The sequence below is a fragment of the Kryptolebias marmoratus genome, linkage group LG14, assembly GCF_001649575.2.
Source record: "Kryptolebias marmoratus isolate JLee-2015 linkage group LG14, ASM164957v2, whole genome shotgun sequence".
Lineage (NCBI taxonomy): Eukaryota > Metazoa > Chordata > Actinopteri > Cyprinodontiformes > Rivulidae > Kryptolebias > Kryptolebias marmoratus.
The window spans coordinates 10,503,951-10,516,969 of NC_051443.1; the positions used below are offsets into that span (position 1 = coordinate 10,503,951).

The 13,019-nt window shown below is 37.9% G+C and overlaps 1 non-coding gene across 1 annotated transcript; it reads left to right on the plus strand.

The window, feature by feature from the left end:
* Window positions 1–6,069: 6,069 nt before the first annotated feature.
* trnal-uaa lies at window positions 6,070–6,152 on the plus strand. Its single transcript has one exon. It is a non-coding gene; the product is annotated as a tRNA-Leu (tRNA).
* Window positions 6,153–13,019: the final 6,867 nt, after the last annotated feature.

The following is a 13,019-nucleotide window of genomic DNA, read 5'->3' on the forward strand; positions in this document are numbered from 1 at the left end:
CCAAAGAGAAACACCATCGATACAGTTGCAGTTCTGTGCCGGTTTTAATGTTTTAGGCCACAATACTTTTGCAAGTAGTTCAAAGTTTAAACTGATATTGTTGTGAATCTTTTGTGTAAACTTTACCTTCAAGCAAACGCCCCCCAAAAGAATATCAACGCCCCCTTTTTGAAAATATTGCTGCCAGCGCCCCCTGTCATCTTCTCAATGCCCCCGTTGAGAAACGCTACTGTAAATAAACTTGAACTTGGACTTGGAATAGATATAACATCAATAATAATTGGATTTTAAATCAGTTTGGTTGCAAAAAATTCAACTTTAGATAACCTTACGCTGTAAATTACTCACGTGATGACTTTTCTTGTTCGTGTTATATAAATAAGTGAAGAGAATTCAGAATAAATCCTGTGTGATGTGCTGTTTAACTTAGACGCGACTCAGCTCAGCCACAAGGAGGCAGTCGCGTTAACACCATGTGCGGCACTCCGTTGTCTGGGATTTTCTTTCGTAAGTTTGTTCAAACCAGGAGCAAAACCCCAGCATCTGCAAGAAGGACTTGGCCGAGCACAACAACAGAAGCCTGGGCGCAGCAGCAGGACTCACGCTGAAGTGCGAAACACTTGTTCAGGATAATCAGAGTTAATCTGAGCGCAGACAAACACTTGCAGGTGGAGCAGAGCAGAGTTGCACAAAACTAGGGGGTACTTCAGTCTTGATGCAGTGTTTTGAAGAAGACCAGTACAATACCTGACCATGAGGTACACATTTCATTAAAGATAACAATATACCTCCATGACAGTAGTTTGAAAGTTTGACACCTAACTTTCATTGTGATTCAGTTTAGTCTGTCTTTGTTTGGGTTATTTGTTTTTAAAGAGGTTTGAACTTTAGAACGCACTGTTTGGTTTTCTTAGTTTTATTGTAGGTTTTCGTCGTTTTGGGCTGGTTTACTGATGTTCTTGTGTCAGCATAGCCTATAGATTTGGTCAATTGTCCCTGATTCTAGCACTTCTTTCACCACCTGTCTCTCATTTTCAATCAACCCCATCTGTTTTCTATCACTCATCACCCCTCACAGTATATATATACTCCTTGTTTCCACAGTTCGTTGTCAGATGTTTATTGCCCCTTTGGTGTTTCCTTGCTGGAAGTTGAGTTGAATTGAGTTGATCCATAGTTCAGCTTGTCGTGCAATAATTTTTACTCTTTCAAATCCAGTAGTCTGCATTGAAATAGGCAATTTGGATGCAGTTTAATTTTACAAAGCTGTTTATCTGTGCAACCTATTAACCAGTTTATAAAAATAACATTTTTACTGGATGCATTCATTACCATTAAAGCTGAGATTACTTTCAGTGTTTTTGTTTAAAAAAATTGGCGACATGAAACAAAATAGGTAATGGTTAGCTCTTCCCCCGAGAGTCTTTTATAATATGGCGACGAAACAAAACAAATCTCCAGATCCGGGTCCCGACCCTGCCACTTCTGATACTTTTTCATTCTGCCTTATGCAAGAGGTAATTTGGCTGCAGTTGCCGTTTCCGTCTGTGGCGTGTCCATGCTCATTACTTGAGTGTAAACTCAGGAACTCATAAACAGGTTGCCCCCTCTATAAACAGAAATGGGACTCAACAGTCAGTCTAAACACGCCATCACAGGAACACAATGGTGCCGTGATCCCCGAGTTGTGTTGTATCTGTTGCCTTTTAACAAACCACCGCGGCCTCTCTGTTTATCCGGGGAAATGAGGCTGGAGGTGCAGGGGCTTGATTGGTGGTTTGTGGTGAAGAGGCAACACCAGAAGGTCCAAACATAATTTAATACATGTGTGCAAGGCTAGAAAACGGTATGAGTAACAGGAAGCAAGCTGTTGTTGTTTCATTTTATTGAATGCAAAAAACCCCCCCAAAAAAACCAATCAGACACTGGTCAACCTTTCATGCCAGAGCTTTGCACTAAGCTCATCTTATGTTGAGAAATGATGGACTTACAGCCATTTTGCGCAACGTTGCAAGATCTGGCCTGATCAGTTAGCACTGAGCATTTGTTGTGAATGACTCTCAGCTACTACCACACTAACATTTAGTTTAGTTAATACTGTATGGCTAATAGTTTTTGCACAGCAACAGTTTGAGGCTAAATTATTAGATGCCCTACTGATGAAGCGTGCTGTGTCCTCCGTCTTTTTTCCTCTGCTTCTCAGAAAAGGCAAGAAAAGCAAATAAAACAGCGATATTGATTTTTTCTTTTTCATCTGCCAATGAGAGAGTTGGAAGTTTGATTCCTGACAGCAGTCAAATGTCAAAGTGTCCCTGGGTAAGACACTGAACCCCTCATTGCCTTCACTGTGTGGCCCAATAGTGTATGAATGAAGCTCTAAAGCACTGATTGGACTCTATAGAACGATTTATTCAAATTAGCTTTGTAGAGATGGTAGAATATTGTGTGGATGGGTAAATGAGGGCAGATTGTGTTGTAAAGTGCTTTGAATAGCCTGGTTGGCTAAAAAGGCACCACATAAGTACAGTCCATTTACCATTTAAACCCTATATATTTGATTTGCAAATGAGTATTATAAAAAAAAAAAATTTAACAGGCACTATGCCTTACTCTCTAATAATGTCCATCTATCAGTTTCTTGAGTCAGAACTAAATTAGGGAAAAGAGTGTTCAGCTTTGCTGTCCCTTAGCGTGGAACATCTTGCAGACTGATCTGAAATTGACAGACCTCATTTCTTTAGGAGCTTTTTATTCTAACCTGAAACACTGTCAGTGAGCCTATTGAATGTTGTGTGTGTTTTTAACCATTGTCTGTGGTTTAGAATCACTATCACACCACTCCTCTGCACTTTAACTTGAAAACCATTTATGTGTGTAAAATAACTAGGTTTTCTCCTACATTGTTGCTTGTTTTTGATCATTGTGTCACGGTGCGTGCTACTGACCTCTCGGCCAGGTCACCGTTGTAAGAGATCTTGATCTCAGTGGGGTTTTGTCTGGTTAACTAAAGGTAATGAAATGAAATATTTAAATGAAAATATAACTACATTGAAGATGCTGACTAATGTCATATTTTGCAGCCTGAAACCAAACAGAGTCAGCTGAGTCGAGGCCTGGATGCCAAACCCAACGTGCCCGATGCTGTGCTGGTTGAGTGCTAGAGGAAACTGGTGGGTGGATCTTCAAAGAGGGATGTAAACGTTCCACAGAAACTTACCCTGTATATTTGGCCTATGGAGGTGTTTATGTTGAAATGGTTGGTCTGTGCACATGTTGGGGCTGAGTGAGCATGTGTGGGTTTTGGTTTTACTGCAGGGTGAAAGATCCTTCTGTATTAACTGAGCTCTTCTAGGGCTGGAAAACCCAAAACCTGAGTCTGAGGTATTAACAGGACCCTTGTAGTTTCATAGCACAGACTACAGAATACTGAGGCCTACAGATTGTTTCCTGTCTGCATCTTTGCTGCTAAAGAAACAGCTACAAAATCGCTGAAGGCTTGAGTCTGTGACTGTGTGTGTCATTTGTTGTGTAAGCGAAATTTCTCATGAAGCACTGAATGAATTTTAACGAAGCCCTCAGACAGGAATCATTTGTTGTACATCTACAACTGATTAACTTTGGAGTCATTCCTATTTAGGGCAGCCACCACAGCTAATCAAACTTAGTGAACATAAAAATCGCTGTAACTAAAGTAATTTTACAGACGACATACACAAATTTTGTGTGGTAGTAACTGAGCGTTATTATGAAACATACAGCACTCCGAGCGCTAATACAGCATTCAGGATCTTGCAGTATCGCATCAAATTGTAAATGTTGTTTACAAGAGTTGACTAAAAACCCTATGATCATAGTAAGATGGTCTTAGTTTAGAACTCTCGTGTGACAATCGGCAGGCATTTCTTCAGGGGATGCCTTTAATTTGACACTGTTTTGTTTTGTGCTTTATTGCACAGTTTCTAAACTGTGGAACGAACTCCCCCTCCATCTCAGACAAGTCTCTTCATTGTCTGCTTTTTAAACTCTTCTTAAAACCATCCAGGCCTCGACTCGACTTTTTTTTTTAACACTTTGTAAAAAAGTTGATTATATTTTATTCCAATTAATTTTTCTCTTGTATAGATTTTATAGTTTTATTTGATCTTGTGTGTCTTACTGTGTTTTTTTCTCTTGTATGAGCCGTGTTTTATTGTTGGCTCTGTACAGCACTTTGGTCCACTGTGGTGTTTTAAAGTGCTTTTTGAATAAAGTTGGATTGGATTATTTCCTGTTTAATTTTGCCTGCATTTTGGTCTCACACCTACATTCACCCCTCAATTTATGACACTGAACCATGTTACATCTATTAATAGGACACAGTCAAAATACAGGAATAATTTTTGATACCTTTCCACCAGAGTTTTCAGGTCTGAAGGTCCACAGTGGGTGGGATTTATGACCCTGCTATGTGGTCATTTAGAGTGTAGTGGTGATGCATGATGTGTGTTTTGATGAACAGCTGTGCTTGGCACAGAATCACCTGCGTATTTGCTTTGACTGTTGGACAAGGTTTACTACAATGATGTTGAATTCATTTTTGTTCTTTAGTTTGTCCTCAACACGCTCTCAGGCTACATGTTGAATTTGTTCATTTCTGTAACTGACTCTGATCCATTCACAACATTAACCTCAGTGCTGAAATGACAGCTGTTCTCTCAATTATGGGATGAAAAAGTGAGTCACCATCCCATCAGTGGAACAAAATACCTGTCTGCCATCGAAAATCATCTGCTGCAGCTAGGTTTCAATACGGCGACAGCTGGTGGCTTTTATTGGTGGTGTAGTAGTGTGGAGCACCACTTTGTAGTATTGTCGTGTGTGTGTAGTTGTCTCTTATTCTGTATCCTTCTCTTTGTTTTGTCTTTGTAGATGTGTTTTTTTTTGTGCATCTTTTTTGTGATAATTGACTCTTTCTACAGTTGTATAATTTCTTTTGTAGTTATGCATACTCTGTTGTGGTTTTGTGTCTTTTGAAGGCTTATTTGTTTTGCCATCATTTGCATTTCTTTGTGGCCATCTTGTATGCTCAGTTTTGCTTGTTTCTTTGTGAACACATCTGTGGAGTTTCTGCTGTCAACTGCGCCTGTGTAATTGTTTTCTCTTTGTAATCATTATTTTCTCTGTTTCAAATTATTTTGTAACTGAAAACTCTTTGTTAGTCTAATATTTCTATGATAATGATTTATCTTTGGAAGTTTGCTTTTCTTTTTGGTTGTTTGCAGTCTCGTTCTTTGAGTCACAGTGTTGTTTTGGACTTTTTGGAACAATTGGTTTTCTTTTTCTACTAATCAGAAATAATTTTGTCTTTTTTATTATTATTTTTGTCTGCTTAGCATTTTTTTACTATCTTGCATTTTTATATCTCTGTTTGCTTATTAGTGCGTATTTGTTTTTCTCAAGCAATTTTGTGTTGTTAAAATTTGGCAACTTTTTCTGTACTCCTAAACTAACGTCCCATTGATTTTTTTTTCTTTGTTGCTGTTTTTTGTCTTTGAGGTTGTTTTGTGACTCTTTTGCATCTCTCCTGTCATTTTCTGTCCTTTCCAGATGTTTAATTGTCAGCTCCAAATTTTCTATTGGACTCCTGTTTCTCACAGAAACTTTGTGTTCAGCTCTTCACAGAGGAAACTTGAACGATTGAATGTTATTAACAGATGGAGCCTTATTTTGGACATTTGCTTTATGCGTGGCTGTTTTTGCAACTACAGCTTATGTGTGTAAGTGTGTGTGTAAGTGAAAGAGAGAGAAGGATGTGGCTTTCTGAACTCAAAGAGGGAACATTTTCGTCAGGCCAAATAAAGCTGCCCATGTAAACTTCACATTCCTGAGTTTGTGGCACGTCTGTCTCAAACTCTCTTTTATGGAGGGAGGTGGCTGCGTGTGTGTGTGCATGTGGGTAGGGGTGGGGGTTCTTGACAAAAACATTTGATCAGCTGCACTTGAGTGACATTTAATATCATAAAGCCTTACTATAGTATGCCTTAAGCTATATTTTTGTCCAGTTTCAAAGTTGTCACATGTTGTGCTATAACCAGGATGGCTGAGTGGTTAAGGCGTTGGACTTAAGATCCAATGGATTAATGTCCACGTGGGTTCAAACCCCACTCCTGGTAAAGTTGACATATTCATTACCTCCTACAAGCTTGTTATGTTTTTGGTAGTGTTGGTTGCAAGGGCTTCTCTTCCTTTCTTCAGTTACGAGGGTTAAAGACTAATAAACAGATTTTGATTCATGTTTTTAGGAAAAGTTGAGATTGTTACAAAAAACAAGTGTTAACATTTTGGTGGTGACATGACAGTATAGGCTTGGCGGAGGTTTGAGCTCTCCGAATGCTTATAGATATATATTTGAAATAAATTGAGTATTGCTAACTGCAACAGAACTCTTGTTATGATGTACCTTATACAGAAACTAACCTAAAGCATTGCAAAATGCCAATAGTGACTCCTGTGAAATTCCTTTAACTGCACCTGTTTCCCTTATTTTTTGAGTTTGTGGCACAGAAACTAGACAATTCTAATTTTTAGAACAGCTATTATGGGATCTTGTTCAGTTTCTGCTTACTACAGCAGAACAGATGAAGTGTCCCATTAGGTCTGTTCTGTATAAAATTGCACACATTACTTGTACTTTGTACTTACCGGGGTAGCTGAGTGGTTAAGGCCTTGGACTTGGGCTTCAATTGACATGTGGACTCAACCCCCATATTCGCTCCCAAGCTAAATATAAAAAAAGCAAGTTTTAATTTACTACTCCAGAATGAAGCTTGTATTGATTAAGACAGAACATAAACCTTACTATGTTTATTATACTTAAGAATATGAGTTTTTCCAGTATGAGGGTAATCACATGTGCAGCATTCATGGGGCTTGGTCAAGCAACTTTCCAAATTATGTCATTATTTATTGCTTGATTCGTATGGCAAAGAGTGCCTCACTGACTGCACAAGTTCAACTCTAGAACCCAGGTTAGCATTGTTAAGTCTGACATTCAAATAACAGTTCTTCCAATTATTCTCTTCAAATCTACCATTCTAACTTCTTTCACTTGCTAACTTTCACAATGTTGGCGCAGTGTTTTCATTTGTAGTTCAAATGCAAACATAGAAAAACACCATTCAGAGAGGTTGCATGTGTTTATGCTCAAGCAGTCAGTGCTTGACCTCAAAATTTTAAATCAAAAAGTCTGTGATCCTCGATCTTAAAGTCAGCATTTCACTACAGACAGAGCTCTTTGAACTTCCAAAGCCTAGACCCTACAAACACGAAAATCCAGACTGCCAAGGACTCAGAGACCCAGATAACCCAGTACTTGAGAACCACAAAAATAAGACCCCTTCCCAGAAGAGTGTGAGGCTCCATGTCCAAGGTGATAAAATACAAAAGTCCTAAGACCTAGAGACAGAAGGATTCAGAAGTCTGCTGACCTTGATTTTCTTTATTTTACCATTTACTTTAGCAAGGTCTTACAAAGGCAGTTTTTAATATTTTTTTTAATAAGTTAGTTTTTTTTTTCACTTAAATGGCTTTCTGCATATGGGTTTTGAGCTCACCCAATAAAACCAGAGTGGCTGGCCAAGATGAATGTGCTTTAGCATTACTGGTGTTTTGTCAAAGCTGCTGGTGAACAATGTTCGAATAAAATGCTGTCGAAACTGCTTTTACTCTATTATCTTCTGGATGGGCCATTTGCAAATGTACATTTTTCACACTTTATTATTTGTTTAGTTCTTGTGTTTTCATGTTCTGGGGAAAATAATTGTGAGAAAACAAAGACATTGCTAATTCAGGAATTGACTCTGTTCATTGCTTGGTGGTCAGTGCCATGCTCTTGTAATCCTGAGACTGCAAGTTCAAGCTTGGGTTGTGCCAGGAAGGGTATTTGGCATAAAACAACTTGTCAAATCTTTTGTGCAAGCTTGCTCGCTGTCAAAATCCCTGCAAAAAGAGCAGCTGAAAAATGAAAAATAGAAGAATTGATGGCAACAATTGATACAGGCTTAAAACAGGGGTCAAATAGAACTTGAATGATTTCACTGAAGCCAACATTACTACCTTTGCACATACAGTGTGTAGTTAAGATATTACCTGTATTTGTCTTGGGGTTTGGGTTTGGTGCATAGGAATGAATTTGTGTTTGTGTGTGTTTTAAATTGGCCTGGCATATTCTGGCTCAGCTCTGGTCTGTCCAGAGTCTGGGGTTTGGCTCTGGCTTCTGGTCTGGGTGGGTCTACAGACTGGTCTGTCTGTGGTTTAACAGGATCGGACAGAACTGGCCTGGGGTTGGGGTTACTGTGGCTTTAGCTTGCCAGCTCTGAGACCTCTGCTGAACTTTTGTGTAGGGAGCATCCTCTGTACTGAATGCTATACATAAATCCTGTTTTAGAAGAGTCCAAGATAGATCACTGACTGAGATTTTTTGGCAGACAGGCAGTTCAGTGATGTTATCCATAAAACTACCCACAAAATCTTCCCTGGTCTCAGTGAAGCAAAAAGAAACAATTTCCACTTGATTGTCCTCAAAAGTTAAAAATAAGCATCTGGACAGTGACATTTATTTTGTTCATTTGATCTTAAGTTTTCAATCCTAGGTGTTCAGTTTTCTTGTGCTCACTTTTCTATTATTGCAAATCAAAATGATTTCTCTTAATTTTTTCTGGAACAAGATTTGTCATGACTGTGTTACGTTTTAAGCTGACAGAGATAAGTGGAGACTTTGCAGCTTCCTGGTGATTCTCAGGTAGCCCAGGAACCACATGTACACTGTTTAACAGGAACCAAACCCACATCCTTAGGCCATTTTTATCCTGTAGGGTGTCTCCACACACAGATGATAAATTAATAATTCTTGTGGGCATTAAAGTAAAATATGATCCAAATGGAAATATTGGTGTTGCAGTAAATGACACCCATCACACAACACAAGTGCTCTAATGAGAGATGCCTACTAACTCCACGTTTTAATTCTGTTTTTGCTGAGTCATTCTGAAACCAGTGCTTTGATAAAATGCATTTTTTCCAGTTTCATAGGTTTTTGAGGTTTTAATTTTGCTTGTTTTGGTTTTATATGTCAACTGCCATTATTTATTTAGGATATATTGTGCGACACTCAGGGAAATCTATTGGAAGAAATTCATTGAGAACTATGTTTTAAAATCATTTGAAAACAAAAAGTTGTTTTCATGGCTGTAGAATGAGCAAAGCACATCATTCACCATAATATACAGTACCTCAGGATTGTCAAACTATACAAGGGGGGCATTTACATTATACATGGCAGCAGAATTTTTTTCTACAAACATAGCAGGAGATACAAACACATGGAGTATCATGTATTAATCATTTGCGACATATAGATGTCATGGTATCATACAAACAGATCTGTTAAAATAATGCACATGTACAAAACTGTTATGTGATTAGACATGGAGTGACCCAGATACTGGTCAGGCATGTTAGCTTTCTCAAAAACCTAGAATAATTTTATGACTAGCTGATCTTGAAACAGGCTGGGAAATGAAACAGTCTTTATAAACCAGCCCAGAGGAGGAAAAAAAGCACTTGTGGGTGCTACTGTTTCTAGTGGAGAGGAGCTTGATGGCAAGGCACATTCCTGAAGAATGGCTCATATTCAGGCAGGAGTCAGGGTTTCAAGTCCTTAGTTCTTTCCATCAGTTTGAACACCCACTGCTGGAGCTCAAGCCAGTCTCTGTCTGCTGGGCTAATGTTTGATTAGTTCTTATTGTTATGTGTAAGTTTTTTCACACCAAGGAACTACGTATCATTACTGTTGGACCTCATCAATTTTTTTTCCAGTATTTCATATGTTCAGCATGTTAAATGGACATTTCGGTCATTCAGTGAAATCTTTGATTGACAGCTCAGAGTAGAAAATGTGTGTACAAGAAGGGAAGTTACTGTAACGACTTAATGCAAATGACTGAATCAAAATGTGATATGCATTATTTATTTATCACTTTTGTTTTTCCGAAAAAATCACATATTGTTGTGTGGGTTTGTAAAGATATTAAGAGCACCAACTCTCAGAAATGATCAGCTGACAATATTAAAAAAAAAATAAATTAAACAAAACATTTTGTTGATTGTCTTTTTTGTTCTATAACAGGTGTTCTGGTTTCCACTGGGTTATAACGTACAATCTACCCTTCTGTGCTAGACAATTGAACAGTTGACTTCATGTGCATGTATTGTCGTGGAAGAAAATCTGTTTCCAGGCACTGTTAGATGAGATCACTCAAACAGGTTTATTTATGTATAGTGCACAACATACAGAAAGCCTTAAAGACAATTAACAATGAACCAAAGCTGAATCTGAATCAAAGCTCTGCTCTCCAAAGTCAACACAGGAGCTTATATTAAAGATATTGGAATACTGGAACTTCGAGGAGGAGCTCAGAGAAGCAAATCAGTCTGGTTCCCATGAGGAGAAAAGAGTAACATCAATCCTGTAAACAAGTTCATTCTGTGAGAACCCACTGGACTTTGAATAGAAGACATAACATAGTCATGACTTATCAACAACAGGTGTTACCTCATAAAAAACTCCACAATTACAGTATAGATCATACATAGTAGATAGCAAGTTTTGGCAGTATATTTAAGTACTGTTTACTAGCACTGCATGCTTCTCTGTCTCCATGTGTGCAAGCTATTGGGGCCTTATGATGTGCATGTGCTGGTTTACCTACATACTATTGTTGAATCAGCTGCACCAGAGTGTTCAACTCAAGGACCTACAGTTTTCACTCTAACCTATAGGTGACAAAAATGTACTGCTTTGTTATGTGTTTATTCAAAAGAAAAGAAGACAATAATTTTCTGTGATTTATTTTTTAAAAGTGTTAAATATAGTACAATATAGTTTTTGTGTCCTTGTAATCTCTGAGTGATAAATTATTAAAACATGGATGGGAACGATCTTCTCACAGAGTATTTCTTCAAAACAAGGGCCCTTCTGGATATTTTTTCTCTGTTTATGGTTTGACTTATGGTCTTCTTTGTTATATTGTTACCACCACCTTTTGAATTGGAATTTAATTGTCCCACATTCAATGCCAGCATACAGTCTATACAGTCACATATATCTGGGCCGCTTTCATGCTAAGAGACCTAGAGGACACTGCAGAAAGGTATAGATGACAAAAATTACATTACATAATAAAAGCTTTGCTGTTAAAAAGGTTCTTGATTGGACATGAAACTCTGAATTAAGCCTGAAGGTTCATTAATAAAACAAGAGGTACATGCAAGACAAACTGGTCTTGTAGCAAAAGAGGTTTTATGCGTACATTATAACTTACATTGAAACAGAAGCTGCTGCTGGAACTGAGGCATCTAAGACATTTCAAGAACAAAAAAAAAAAAAAAAAAAAAATCGAGAGAACTCTAAAGATTGGCATAGCAAATTAACAAACAGGGAACAAAGATTGACAAGGAAGTGTACTCAAAACCTAATGGACAGAGATTTAGGCTAAATTCACAATGCTGGGAAAAATGACCAAAATCTGATTTTTTTGCACATACAGTATGTGACCCATATTTGATTTTTTCCAAATCTAATTTTTTTTCAAATCAGACCCAGGTCACTTTCATATGTGAGCCTAAATAGCATACATATCTGATGTTTTTCAAAGCAACTTCAATCTGAACGATCATGTCACATATCCTCTGACTTTACATAGTTGGAGTAGGGGTATTTGGATCGATCCAAATATTGATATTATTGATCCTAACATTAGTGTTGGATCATAGCGAGATGGGATTAGCACTTGAGTTTGTTTCCCCTTTACTTTTAATGAGTCGCTTCTGTTCTCCTGAATAAATGGAAAGCAGCAAGATCAAATGTAAACACTGGATGAAACAAACATTGCAGACAGTAGTCTGACTAGGTAATTGAGAATTTAAAACAGGACTGGCCACTCTATCTTCATGCCTAGGTTCTGAGTATGATTGTGACAAAGTTATGAAAACAACCCAGTACAGATGTGTTATCCAGCTGTCTCTTAATGCTTCCTGGGAGTCTTGCTTGGGTGGATGTACAGAGCATAAATAGGATGCAATGTTTCATGGACACAAAATAGCAAGTAAAAACCTATTTGTGAGTACTAAGAGCATAGCAGCATCATAATTGCCTTCACAATCAAGGCAATCATGATGCTGAAATTTGTTGTGATCCACCCACAATCTAATTGATTGTGGAACAGGGTTGCCATCCAGTATGAAAGGGGCATAAGACTTAGGTAGGCAGGAGACAGGACAAAGAGAGGAAGGAAATGAACACAAAACGCTTAAGTAACAGAGTTTTAAAAAAAATAAAACAGGAAAAATGTACTGACCACACCTAAACTAAGTTTAAGTCCCCCATCTGAACAAAAAATGTTAAAACTAACTCAACAGCACATTTAATCATTAATATGACTTTACAAGTGTGTCATTCTGTCCATCATGTTGGTTTGGTGTTTTTATTGCCTCTAGATAATCATTAATCATCTTAAAATGCATGCAATATTTGTACTAGATGATTGCTTTCTCATTTGAATCTTCAAAGCAGGGTTTCAAATGACTGAGCATGTCACATTGGGTTAGATTAGTATTTAACTATTACTTCCAGCCTCTAAGACTGAACCATTATTAAGAGCTCTTTACTATTTTATATTTACTTTCTTTCCTTTATTTTTTTACTTTTAAAACTTTGTAAGACTGTAGTTCACTTTGTAGCTTCAATTTATGACCAGCTTTTTAATGTTAATGACTCTGGGGGCTTCCATCTCGCCCCCTCCGTTAAATGTCTGACAGAAGACATGGCTTTTGTTTTGCTCAGTGGAATCGGGTCCACAGTGCTCTCTCTGTGCTGTGCCATACACTAACAACCACCCAGAAAGAAACACTCTCATGCATTGTTCACAGCCTGACACTTTCAAACACACAACATGCCAATCTGCTAATGAATTCACAATGGA